The following is a 12,500-nucleotide window of genomic DNA, read 5'->3' on the forward strand; positions in this document are numbered from 1 at the left end:
TGCCGTGACCAGGATTCGAACCTGGGTTGTCGCGGCCACAACGCGAAGTACTAACCACTATACGATCACGGCTAGCTCGCTGAACTGATCGCACGATTACATTGAATAAATATTTGAACAGATGTTGTATATTCACATTGTGGTCTCGAATTAGAGAAAAAGATACAAACAATTTATGAAACTATTGATAAAAAATATCTCAGTTGTACACTTTACTTGTGTATATGCTCAGTGAATATTAAGAAATTTAAAACAGGAAGGTTTTATCTATTTGAACGTTAAATGCTTTACTGTATAGGCAAATTTGAGTCTGTCTCGCTCTCTTGCCTCTCTGTTATTTTATGTCGCATCGTTGAAACACATCAATACGGTTAAAACACCAAACACTAGGGATAGCGTTTATTTTAGTAACGAGATTTCTGTTTGTCAGATGCATCTAAGATATCTGTCTTGATATTGATGCAGGAGTTAAAAGGATTGACGGGCAGTGTGCATGATTAAATGGTCTTCAAACGAAATAGTTCGGAAATTGAAATTATCTCGTTTGTCTTGACTAGTTGTGGTTCACCGTGCTTGATCGTTACCAATTTGAGCATTGTTTATAAATAACTTTTAATAGTTTTATCTAGGGGTTTCGGTAAAAGAGTAATCATTTTATTTATGAGTTCAAACGAAATTGTACGACGTATTCTGTGTAGATCTTCTTTAAATCGTTTAACCGAATGATTCCAAGCAACAAGAACAAATCCGCTTTGAGCATACAGTAAAAAAAGTCCTTATATTACGACAGTTTTTTTCACTGAACATTCAATCCCTAAAAGAAGGTGCAGCTTGTTCAGCGACTGTCACAGAAAATGCCGTGACCAGGATTCGAACCTGGCCGAAGTACTAACCACTATACGATCACGGCTAACTCGCTGAACTGATAACAGATTCGTTCCACTACATTAATAAATATTTGAACAAATATTGTGTTTTCACATTGAGATCTCGAATTAGAGATGCCTCCTTGGCACGGGGAGTGGGGGGCGTGCACGGGGAGGGGGTGGGGCGTATATTTAGTGTCACGGTACCGATACCTGCACAGTTTTTATCACCCTGTGACATAAGCACTGTTTTTGTGTGAAAATTCAATTCTTTTATGATATGTTTTCAAGACTGAAAAACACGATTGATGCAAGTGTATCAATAAGTTTACATATGTGACACTTTCATCACACAATGCCCCTTTGCTTTAAATTAAGGTTTAAGAGGGCATATTGATTTAATGTGATTAGAACTGAATAATACATTTTTACACTTGAGTTTTAAGGAAACCTTTAAAATCCTCAAAACATATTGTTCAGCTCTACCATGACATTGCTTTTGTAGTAGATATATAAAAATGAAGTTCAGCATATCCAGACAACGACTGGCAGTGTCTATGCCGTGACCAGGATTCGAACCTGGGTTGTCGCGGCCACAACGCGAAGTACTAACCACTATACGATCACGGCTAGCTCGCTGAACTGATAACGGAATTACACGATTACATTGAATAAATATTTGAACAGATGTTGTATATTCACATTGTGGTCTCGAATTAGAGAAAAAGATACAAACAATTTATGAAACTATTGATAAAAATATCTCAGTTGTACACTTTTCTTGTGTATATGCTCAGTGAATATTAAGAAATTTAAAACAGGAAGGCTTTATCTATTTGAACGTTAAATGCTTTACTGTATAAGCAAAATTGAGTCTGTCTCGCTCTCTTGCCTCTTTGTTATTTTATGTCGCATCGCTGAAACACATCAATACGGTTAAAACACCAAACACTAGGGAGAGTGTTTATTTTCGTAACGAGATTTCTGTTTGTCAGATGCATCTAAGATATCTGTCCTGATATTGATGCAGGAGTTAAATCGATTGGCGGGCAGTGTGCATGACTAAATGGTCTTCAAAGGAAATAGTTCTGGAATTGAAATTATTTCGTTTGTCTTGACTAGTTGTGGTTCACCGTGCTTGATCGTTACCAATTTTAGCATTATTTATAAATAACTTTTAATATTTTTATCTAGGGGTTTCGGTAAAAGAGTAATCATTTTATACAGTAAAACTGCGATCGGTCGAGGTCGCCAGGGACCGAGCCAAAACCTCGAGGGAACCGATGTTTCGAGCGACCCGATTTTCAATTTTCCAGTTTGATATGAAATAACTTTCAGTGTATTTTAAGTCGTCAAACAGACTGTTTACTAAGACACCGAGTATGTGTTGCGTTGTGGAAATCGCTAATATGTTCAAAGGCTGTCGTAAGCTAAATGTAAAACGCAAAAGAAAAAAAAACAATAAAAGAATAAATAGAAATGTTTATTTTAACAAAAAACAACAACACATTTTTGTAACAAGCAACATTTGAATGACAGTACATATTGTGGCATTAGTCAGATTTAACTTTCGCAAAATCAAGGATTGTTGATTGGCGCATCTTGTCAGTTTCGCGAAACTGTTCAATCGTTATGTAACATGACCGCGTACAGACCATCTGAAGATCACGATGTTCGATCGATATGGTAGTGTTTTATTCATATTTTTATTACTCATTTAAATTTCTCACAATTAACTTCTCATAATTATCATCTCAAATGCCCATATCAACTAATATCGGTCATGCGTTAACAGTGACAAACGGTTTTTCACACCTTATCAAATTGCCTTTCAACTGTTATTGCAATTTTTACAACTTGCGAAAATTTTAAAACGTGGCAATTGTTTGTTTATTTTGGAACACGCGTTTGGGAAAAAGTGTGAAATTATGACCTCGAGGGAGCCATATGATTTTGTGTACTTGGGACCGAGGATATTGCTCGACTGCTCGACATAATTAGGTTTCGAGGCAGCGTGGGTATATTTTATATGAAAATAGAAGGAAAAAAGTTCGGGACCAAGCTCCGACCTCGAGGGAACGCCGGTTCTCGAGCGACCGCTTGTTCGAGGGAACGCATTTTCACTGTATATGTGTTCAAACGAAATTGTACGACGTATTCTGTGTAGATCTTCTTTAAATCGTTTAACCGAATGATTCCAAGCAACAAGAACAAATCCGCTTTGAGCATACAGTAAAAAAAGTCCTTATATTACGACAGTTTTTTTCACTGAACATTCAATCCCTAAAAGAAGGTGCAGCTTGTTCAGCGACTGTCACAGAAAATGCCGTGACCAGGATTCGAACCTGGCCGAAGTACTAACCACTATACGATCACGGCTAACTCGCTGAACTGATAACAGATTCGTTCCACTACATTAATAAATATTTGAACAAATTTGTGTTTTCACATTGTGGTCTCAAATTAGAGATGCCTTCTTGGCACGGGGAGTGGGGGGCGTGCACGGGGAGGGGGTGGGGCGTATAGTTAGTGTCACGGTACCGATACCTGAACAGTTTTTTATCACCCTGTGACATAAGCACTGTTTTTGTGTGAAAATTTAATTCCTTTATAATATGTTTTCAAGATTGAAAAACACGATTGATGCTCAAAAGTGTGCAAGTGAATCAATAAGTTTACATATTTGACACTTTCATCACACAATGCCCCTTTGCTTTATATTAAAGTTTAAGAGGGCATATTGATTTAATGTGATTAGAACTGAATAATACATTTTTTTAAACTTCATCGAACTTGAGTTTTAAGGAAACCTTAAAATTCCTCAAAACATATTGTTCAATATGACATTGCCTTTGTAGATAAATATATAAAAATAAAGTTCAGCATATCCAGACAACGACTGGCAGTGTCTATGCCGTGACCAGGATTCGAACCTGGGTTGTCGCGGCCACAACGCGAAGTACTAACCACTATACGATCACGGCTAGCTCGCTGAACTGATAACAGGATCGCACGATTACATTGAATAAATATTTGAACAGATGTTGTATATTCACATTGTGGTCTCCAATTAGAGAAAAAGATTCAAACAATTTATGAAACTATTGATAAAAAATATCTCAGTTGTACACTTTACTTGTGTATATGCTCAGTGAATATTAAGAAATTTAAAACAGGAAGGCTTTATCTATTTGAACGTTAAATGCTTTACTGTATAGGCAAAATTGAGTCTGTCTCGCTCTCTTGCCTCTTTGTTATTTTATGTAGCATCGTTGAAACACATAAATACGGTTAAAACACCAACCACTAGGGAGAGTGTTTATTTTTGTAACGAGATTTCTGTTTGTCAGATGCATCTAAGATATCTGTCCTGATATTGATGCAGGAGTTAAATCGATTGGCGGGCAGTGTGCATGATTAAATGGTCTTCAAACGAAATAGTTCTGGAATTGAAATTATTTCGTTTGTCTTGACTAGTTGTGGTTCACAGTGCTTGAACATTACCAATTTGAGCATTGTTTATAAATTACTTTTAATATTTTTATCTAGGGGTTTTGGTAAAAGAGTAATCATTTTATATATGAGTTTACAACGAAATTGTACGACGTATTCTGTGTAGATCTTCTTCAAATCGTTTAACCGAATGATTCCAAGCAACAATAAAAAAACCGCTTTGAGCAAACAATATAAAAAGTGCTACTATTACGACAGTTTTTTTCTTACTGAACATTCAATCCCTTAAAGAAGGTGCAATTAGTTCAGCGACAGTCACAGACACTGCCGTGACTAGGATTCGAACCTGGGTTGTCGTGGCCACAAGTACTAACCACTATACGATCACGGCTAGTTCGCTGAACTGATAACAGACTCGTTCTACTACAATGAATACATACTTGAATAAAAATAATGTTGGGTATTCACATTGTGGTCACGTTTTAGAGAAAAAAGATACACACCATTTACGAAACTATATCACAGTTGTGTATATACGTCATTCATTTTTTAGCCTGACAATGAGCATTAAGAAAAATTGTTATAAAAGATTATCTTTTTGCACAGAAATGAGACTTTAGTAAACTGTCTGTCCCGTTCTGTTTTCTTGTCTGTTATTTCGTGCCATATCTGTGAAACGCATAAATACGGTATTACACATCAAACAATAGGGAATGTGCTGGATATTTTTTTTAATTTACAAGTTTTGTATTTGATCAGGTGCATCTTATGTTTTGTCTTGAGAGTGATACAGAATTTTAAAACAATTGACTGGAGGTGTGCATTATCTAGTAGCCATTAAACAAAATGGTTCTGATATAGAAAGCATCTCCTCGAGTAACCAATGTCCATACAGGCAGTATCAAGTAACGATTGCCGACTTCTGCAAAAAGCTGCGTCCAACAAAAACTGCTGCCAGATAAGAGGACGGATATGTTGGAGGTTTTCATTGTTCATCCGCGCTTATTAACTGCATTTTCGCTGATTCTGTTCCAATGAAGCCTTGTTTCACTGACTGTTCCGAAGCAGTAGTCCCGTCATTTATCAGTAAGCAGTATTTTAATGAGCGTGTAGTTTATTTTTGCGTTTGCATTTGTGTATGTGGTGTTAAAGCTGCACTCTCACAGATTTACCATTTTTATAACTTTTTTTATTTTTTGTCTTGGAAAGAGCATTTTTTGCGTAAATATCTGTATACTAATGATATAAGATTGCTGACAATAGATCAGATCGCAGATATTCATATTTCCGTTCGAAAACTAATGTTATATGGCTTAAACCGTTACTAAAATTTTTTGAACTTCAATATAAAATTCTGCGATATAATATTTTGCAAGCAGTCTTATATAACTGGTTTCCATGGATTTACAAAACAATGGCTCGTTCAAAGGCAAAAAAATAAAAAAAAGTTGTTAAAACGTTCAATCTGTGAGAGTGCAGCTTTAATATTGTTGTGTCTCTTGTTGATTGTCGTATGGCCCCTTACCTTGTGACTCTAAACAGAGTTAATTTACGAATTTTCGACTAGTGGGCTTGTCCCTGCTGAGTTCATTGTATTATAAATCCTACCAGGCCCCAATTTCTCGAAACTTCTTAAGCTTAACAGGCTTAAGTCGCTTATTTCAATAAGCCAAAATACATACTGAAAATGGATTTTGATAAATGAAAACGGTTTATTCTGAAAATCATACAGATTGTTCCTACATAATAATTAAAATTTCTTGAAGAATTAAATATGACACATTTTATAGAACAACAAAAATAGTGAGATTAGCTTAATCCTGTTATAAGGGACTTAAGAAGTTTCGAGAAATTGGGGCCAGACTCCTTTGCAGTGTAAATAGTGTTTGTGTTTAGGTCGAATTTCAATCATTTATTGACCGTGAGAGGGACTTGATTTGATCAGTTCAGCAGGGCTAGCCGGTTTCGGTAATCGGTTAATACTTCGCGTTAAGACTCCGACAATCAAGCTGTCAATCAACCGTTGAAATTTATATTCATAGTAACTCATATATAATTTTGCACTAGCATTCTCCTAAGCATTGTCCTGGATCTGCCACTGTTAAGTGAGCATAATGAACGCACTAAAGTCAAAACTATACATTTAATCATTTTTATAATTCAATAACTTTAAAGTTAAGTACAGAAAAGGGACTTTAGTAGAAAATTTGTCTGTCTGTTTGTTATTTTTTGTTGCAACTTTGAATATCATAAATACGGTTTATAAATAATACCCGTACAAAAACTTGTATATTGTTCGTAACTCACGATTTTTTGTTTTGTCTGTGTCCATAATGCTTGTCTTGAGAAGACTAAACCATTGCGTATTAAGTGGTCTTCAAATAAGAAAACTTCTGGTATTGACATGATCTCGTATATCTTAAACATTTGTTGTTCGATGTGCTTAAACGTAACCAACAAGCACTGTCCATAATTCACTCTACGAAGAATTTATGTATTCATTTCCTGTCGGATAAAACAGACTTCAAATTGATAAAAAAAAGTTTTGAAAAGTAAACTAATTATAAGGTATGGAACGTTTCGAGTATGCCTTATTCTTATTATTGAAAAGAAGATAAAAAGAATAGGGGCTTCAGGTTATACGACATTTTGTGTAAAATGGTTGATATTAGATTTTGACCAAATCTACTTCATAATTAAATAGTGTTTGCGTTTATTTAATATAAACACGTGTCCAAGTTGGTACTATCATTTTAGTGAATGTACACCACTGCAAACACTAATTTTAGACGAGAAAAATAACTTTTCAACTCCGAAGCATTTATCTATCGAAAGGGCGTTGGAAGTACACTAGAGAGTGTTATCAGCAAAATTCATAGCATTAAGGATATTGGTTTCAATACCTATAATCAAGCTTATAACAATTGTTTCTTCCCCATTCTAGAATTCGGTGCAGCAATTTGGGGCTTAAATCATACAAAAGCATTGACAATGTACACCATCGCGCACTCTGATACTATTTCGGGCTTCATTGAATTGCGCCACTTTTAGCATTATACAAAGACTCTGGCTGGGTTTCCAATGGAAAATGTCTATTATACGTTTTTTGCAACAGAAAAGTGTCAATGGACACCGACTGGCTAACATTTTTTTTTTATAAACGATTACATTGGATAACCTACCAATTGGTCCAGTAACGTAAAGTGTATTTTGAGTGACCTAAATCTTGAGCAACAGTTGTATAGCAAGTGACCTGATAAAAGACTCATATAGTGAACAGTGGCTGCGTGATGTGCAAGACGTTAAAAAGCTTCGCACATACATACATTTTAATCCTACTTTTTTAAAAATGACCATTATTTATCTTTAAGAAAGTTTGTATGTATGCCAATTCCGTTTTGAAAGAGTATTCATTCGCAGTGAAACAGGTCGCTTTGTTGGAGAACCCCATGAAAATACACTTTGTCGGCTTTGCAATAGTAACCAAGTGGAAAGTGAAACGCATTTCCTTTTACTTTGCGAGCCATAGCTTCAATATGGTTTATCCCCATGGCATCCCCTGTGTAAAATTTCAACCATTATTTCAACGTAATGATTAATTAATATGACCAGTTCTGCAAGGCTAATCGTTTATCGTTTACTCTTATCAGAATTACTCCAAGCAACAAGACCAAGGCGCATTGAGCATACAGAACAAAAATAACCTCTAGATTACGATATTTTTTCCCCAGAATTCTTAACATTAAAATAATGTCGAGTTCAGTGACAGTCACTGACATTGCCGTGACCAGGATTCGAACCTGGGTTGTCGCGGCCACAACGCGAAGTACTAACCACTATACGATCACGGCTAACGAACTGAACTGAAAAAGAGTATGTTCGATAACATTAAATAAATATTTAAACTAACGTTATGTATTCCCATTGTGGTCACGAACTTAGAGAAAAAGTGATTTATGAAACTAATGATAATTCATATTCTACTTGTGTAAATCCTTTTTTTATATCTTATCCAATGAGCACTAAGAAGAAATGCAGCATAAGCCGTAATTGTCTAGAGGTCAATATTTCGCATTGTGGACGCGACAACCCAGGTTCGAATTCTGGTCACGGCACTGTCTGTTTCAAGCGTTGTCAAGTAACCGCTAAATTGACTGCTTATAATAACGGCTACATTCTATTTCGCATTAGCGGACTCTCAAGCCAATTCCTGGATTCTGCTGCGTTAAGAGAGCATCATGAACACAGTTTAGTCAATATCGCTATAATGTAATTTAATTAAATAATTTAGAAGTTAAGTACAGATATTGGACTTCAGTGCTTGCTTGGTAGTTTTTGTTGCATTTTTGAATAGAACCAATACGGTTTATAAACGTTACCAGGTATCGTACGAAAACTTGTTTCATTTTCGTAACTCACGAGCTTTCGTTTTTTTCAAACTTCTATAATATTTGTCTTGAGAAGACTATACAATTGCGTATGAAGTGTTCCTCAAACAAAAGCCTTCTGTTATTGACATTAGCCCATGTACCTGTCGTTCCATGTGCTTCAAAGTAACCAAATATATTCGTCTATATTCTAATTAACAAGCTATTTGTGTATTTATTTCTAGTTAGACAAAACTGATATTAACGTCATTTTATCATTAGATATGGAAACATTTCTAGACTAGCTAATAAGTTAGTTCATGTATTTCAAATGTATTCTTGGAAGTACAATTAAATATATCCGCGTTGGTTTTGCGAGATGATCGCGCATTGCTGTAGTTAAAACATCACATCTGCGTAACGCCAAGTCACAAAAAGTTCAGAGACCAATAAAACAGATGATTTAACAATACAACGTTTATTTGTGACATGTATTTTTATAATGTTTTAGTTATGAACATATAAGTACACTTTCTTTCCTAGGATTTAACAAATGGTATCTCTCTAAATTGAAAACACCGCAAACATATGAATACGTTAAATAGGCGTAACAAAAGTAAAAGAAACCAATATGTGACGTTTCTTCAACTGTAGTTTTTTACTTTCAAGTATTGGACGATCGTTATATATTTTTATATCGAATCTTAGATAAAATGGTGGCAATGCGATCTGTTATAGCAATGTTTTCTGTTGACTTGCCGAACGTTTCGTGTGATAATTAAACATATTATTTAGTTTGATGTATAGATATGTTATTCAAAAACACTTAAGATGGATACAACGTTCTTGTTATCAAAAATTAAGTTCAGCCATACCGGGACAGCGTCTGTCTCATACAATGCCGTGACCAGGATTCGAACCTGGGTTGTCGCGGCCACAACGCGAAGTACTAACCACTATACGATCACGGCTACCTCACTGAACTGAAATATCTCAGACTCGTATACATCGAATAAATGACTGAACAACTACTGCTGTTAAACTGTAAACTGTCTTAACTGTTAAAACAATGGAGCTATTGACTTTTATGTTCAACCGTGGCAGTGTCTTTGCTCATCACCATGATATGGTTGCAGCTCGGAGCCTCACACTACCCGAAGGCTGCTTTCCTGTGAGATCAATGTTGGCGGGATTCCGCGCCTTGTCTGATCGTTGCCTGTGTCATCGCCGACAACACTTTACGGATACTTTATTCCGATTATACGACATAGTACTAAAACAGGGCGTAGTAATTGTATTCGGGATTCCGGTTATGGGCTCATGTAGCACTGGGTATCAAATACGTCATCAACATTTTAAATCAATAAATAGTTTAATAAAGCTGCTACAGTTATTTAATATAACTGTCAGCGGTTGCCTGGCAGAAACTGTCACAGAACATGACGTGACAAGGATGCGAACCCTGGTTGTCGCGGCCAAAACGCGAAGTACTAACAAATATACGATCACAGCTAGGTACCTGAATTTATAATTATGAGTCGTAAACATCGAATAAATGACTGAAAAATTACTGCTGCTTAATTGTTAATAGTCTTAAATAATAGTCTTAAATAATAAACAAATGGCGATATTTACTTTTCACGTGACAAGCCTGGACAAACACATGCAAGTGGACTATGAGGGATTGTTATTATTGTGATTTAAACAACCTTCCTAGTATTATCGGAGTCGGTCGTACATATCAAGAGAAGAAAAAAGAACGTTTCCCAACCATGTCAACAATATTTCAGTTAGCGGTCTAAGCGAGCGTTATGGTAAATCTACTTATAAACAAATGCTCAATTATTTGCTTGTCTATGAACAGAAATGAGAATTTATCAATAAAAGGGACAATGACAAGAGATTAGTTGCCATTAATTAATGACAAAATGGCGTCATGGAATCAAACATTAGTGACCGTTCGACAGTTGACAGCTTAATGCGGGGATGAATAAGGAGTGGCCGGATACTACAGGTGACCGCTAAATACAGGTAGCCTTCCGACCTGATATATTTATGACTTGATAACATTAAGTAAATAGTTAAAAATTATAACAATCATATCATATACAAGCTAGGTAAAACAATGGGACTTTTGAAAGCAATCTGTTTGCTTGTTATTTTTTGTTGCAACTTTGCATAGCATAAAAACGGTTTATAAACGATAAAGTACACTTGTTTTATATGTTGTTATGTAATACCAAAAGATTTCAAACGGACAAAGCCATCCGATCTTATCAAAAATGAGTTCAGCAATGCCGAGACAGGGAATGGATGAAACAATGCCGTGACCAGGATTCGAACCTGGGTTGTCGCGGCCACAACGCGAAGAACCACTATACGATCACGGCTAGCTCGCTGAACTGGAGGGGAACGCTCTATTACATTGACTTAATATTTGAAGAAACTGTAACGTATTATAGGAATTAACAAAATGAATACGTTCACATTGTGGTCACGAATTAGAGGGACAGATACACACGATTCATATTACTAATGAGTTTTAATAACCCAGTTGTGTAAATAGTATTTCCTTCGTGAATAAGAAATCTAAATAAGTGGCGCGACCGTGGTTTCGAATTCACGAAAAAAAATACTAATTAACTCTCACCAAGATATTGTAACGTCATTTAAATCAGCGTTGGTACTAAAATTGTACCTTTGCATATATATGCAAACAGTAGACGTGGCAATATCCGCGTGTGCAGTAATAGCAATTTACTCAGTCAAGAAAAGTCGTCATTGACAATAAGTAACGATTCTTCACAAATAAGAAACTTAAAATTTTAAAAATTTAGCGCTTCTGATGGGCTGAAAATGTAGAACACTTAATTTGGGTTTTTTTTGCCAAGTGAGCATTTAGAAAAACAGTTTTAACAGGATATCTATCTTTATACACAGAACTGAAACTTTACCAAACTGCCTGTCTCGCTCTGTTTGCTTGTCTGTTATTTCGTGTCGTATCTTTCAAAAGCATAAATACGGTTTATAAAACAAACAATAGGGAAGGGGTATTTTTTTAACTCACACGTTTTCTATTTACTCAGATGTGTCTTATTATTTTGTCTTGAGATTGATAAAAGAATTCAAGAAGATTGACGGAGAGTGTACATGATTAAGTGGTCGTCAAACAAAACGGCTTTGGTAAAGGGCCTTGGTATTAAAACCATCCCCGATACCTTGACAAGTTTTGGTACACTATGCCTGAACGTAACCAACTTGGGCATTGTCTAAAGATTACTTTTTATTGTTTTAATATCTTTATTTAGGGGTGTTACTTATGTAAATCTTCCACTGGGAACTTCAATGTAAAAAATATTAAAACCGCATTGCACATACAGAAAAAAATTGACAACACACGACTATTATTTTTTCTCGCCGAACTTAAAAGAGTAGCTCATAAAATACAATCCATCCGTACGGAGACTGCGGTAGTCACAGAAAATACCGTGGCCAAGATTAGAACATGGATTGTCGAGGCCACAACGCGAAATACTAACCACTATGCGATCACGGCTAATGAGCTGATTCGAAAGCAATCATATCGATCACATTTATTAAATGTTTGAACAAATCTTACGGTTTCAAGGAATTAAAGAACAATTGCGATCAGATTGTGGTCACGAATTAAACAAAAAGATACACAACATGTATGTACTTACTGATAATATATCTCACAAGTGTGTAAATACTTAATTTGTGTCTTAGCCAAATGAGCATTAAGAGCATCATGTTTAACTGGATGGTTATATTTAACATAAAGTGAAATGCTTAA

At 35.6% G+C, this 12,500-nt stretch overlaps 5 non-coding genes across 5 annotated transcripts; all 5 read right to left on the minus strand.

Annotated features, from left to right (window-relative positions):
• On the minus strand, positions 1-72 carry Trnah-gug (transfer RNA histidin (anticodon GUG)). Its single transcript has one exon. It is a non-coding gene; the product is annotated as a tRNA-His (tRNA).
• A 1,352-nt stretch (positions 73-1,424) lies between these two features.
• Positions 1,425-1,496, minus strand: Trnah-gug (transfer RNA histidin (anticodon GUG)). Its single transcript has one exon. It is a non-coding gene; the product is annotated as a tRNA-His (tRNA).
• Positions 1,497-3,778: 2,282 nt separating this feature from the next.
• Trnah-gug (transfer RNA histidin (anticodon GUG)) lies at positions 3,779-3,850 on the minus strand. The gene has a single exon. It is a non-coding gene; the product is annotated as a tRNA-His (tRNA).
• A 4,248-nt stretch (positions 3,851-8,098) lies between these two features.
• On the minus strand, positions 8,099-8,170 carry Trnah-gug (transfer RNA histidin (anticodon GUG)). Its single transcript has one exon. It is a non-coding gene; the product is annotated as a tRNA-His (tRNA).
• Positions 8,171-9,585: 1,415 nt separating this feature from the next.
• On the minus strand, positions 9,586-9,657 carry Trnah-gug (transfer RNA histidin (anticodon GUG)). The gene has a single exon. It is a non-coding gene; the product is annotated as a tRNA-His (tRNA).
• Positions 9,658-12,500: the final 2,843 nt, after the last annotated feature.

The sequence above is a fragment of the Mya arenaria genome, chromosome 17, assembly GCF_026914265.1.
Source record: "Mya arenaria isolate MELC-2E11 chromosome 17, ASM2691426v1".
Classification (NCBI taxonomy): domain Eukaryota; kingdom Metazoa; phylum Mollusca; class Bivalvia; order Myida; family Myidae; genus Mya; species Mya arenaria.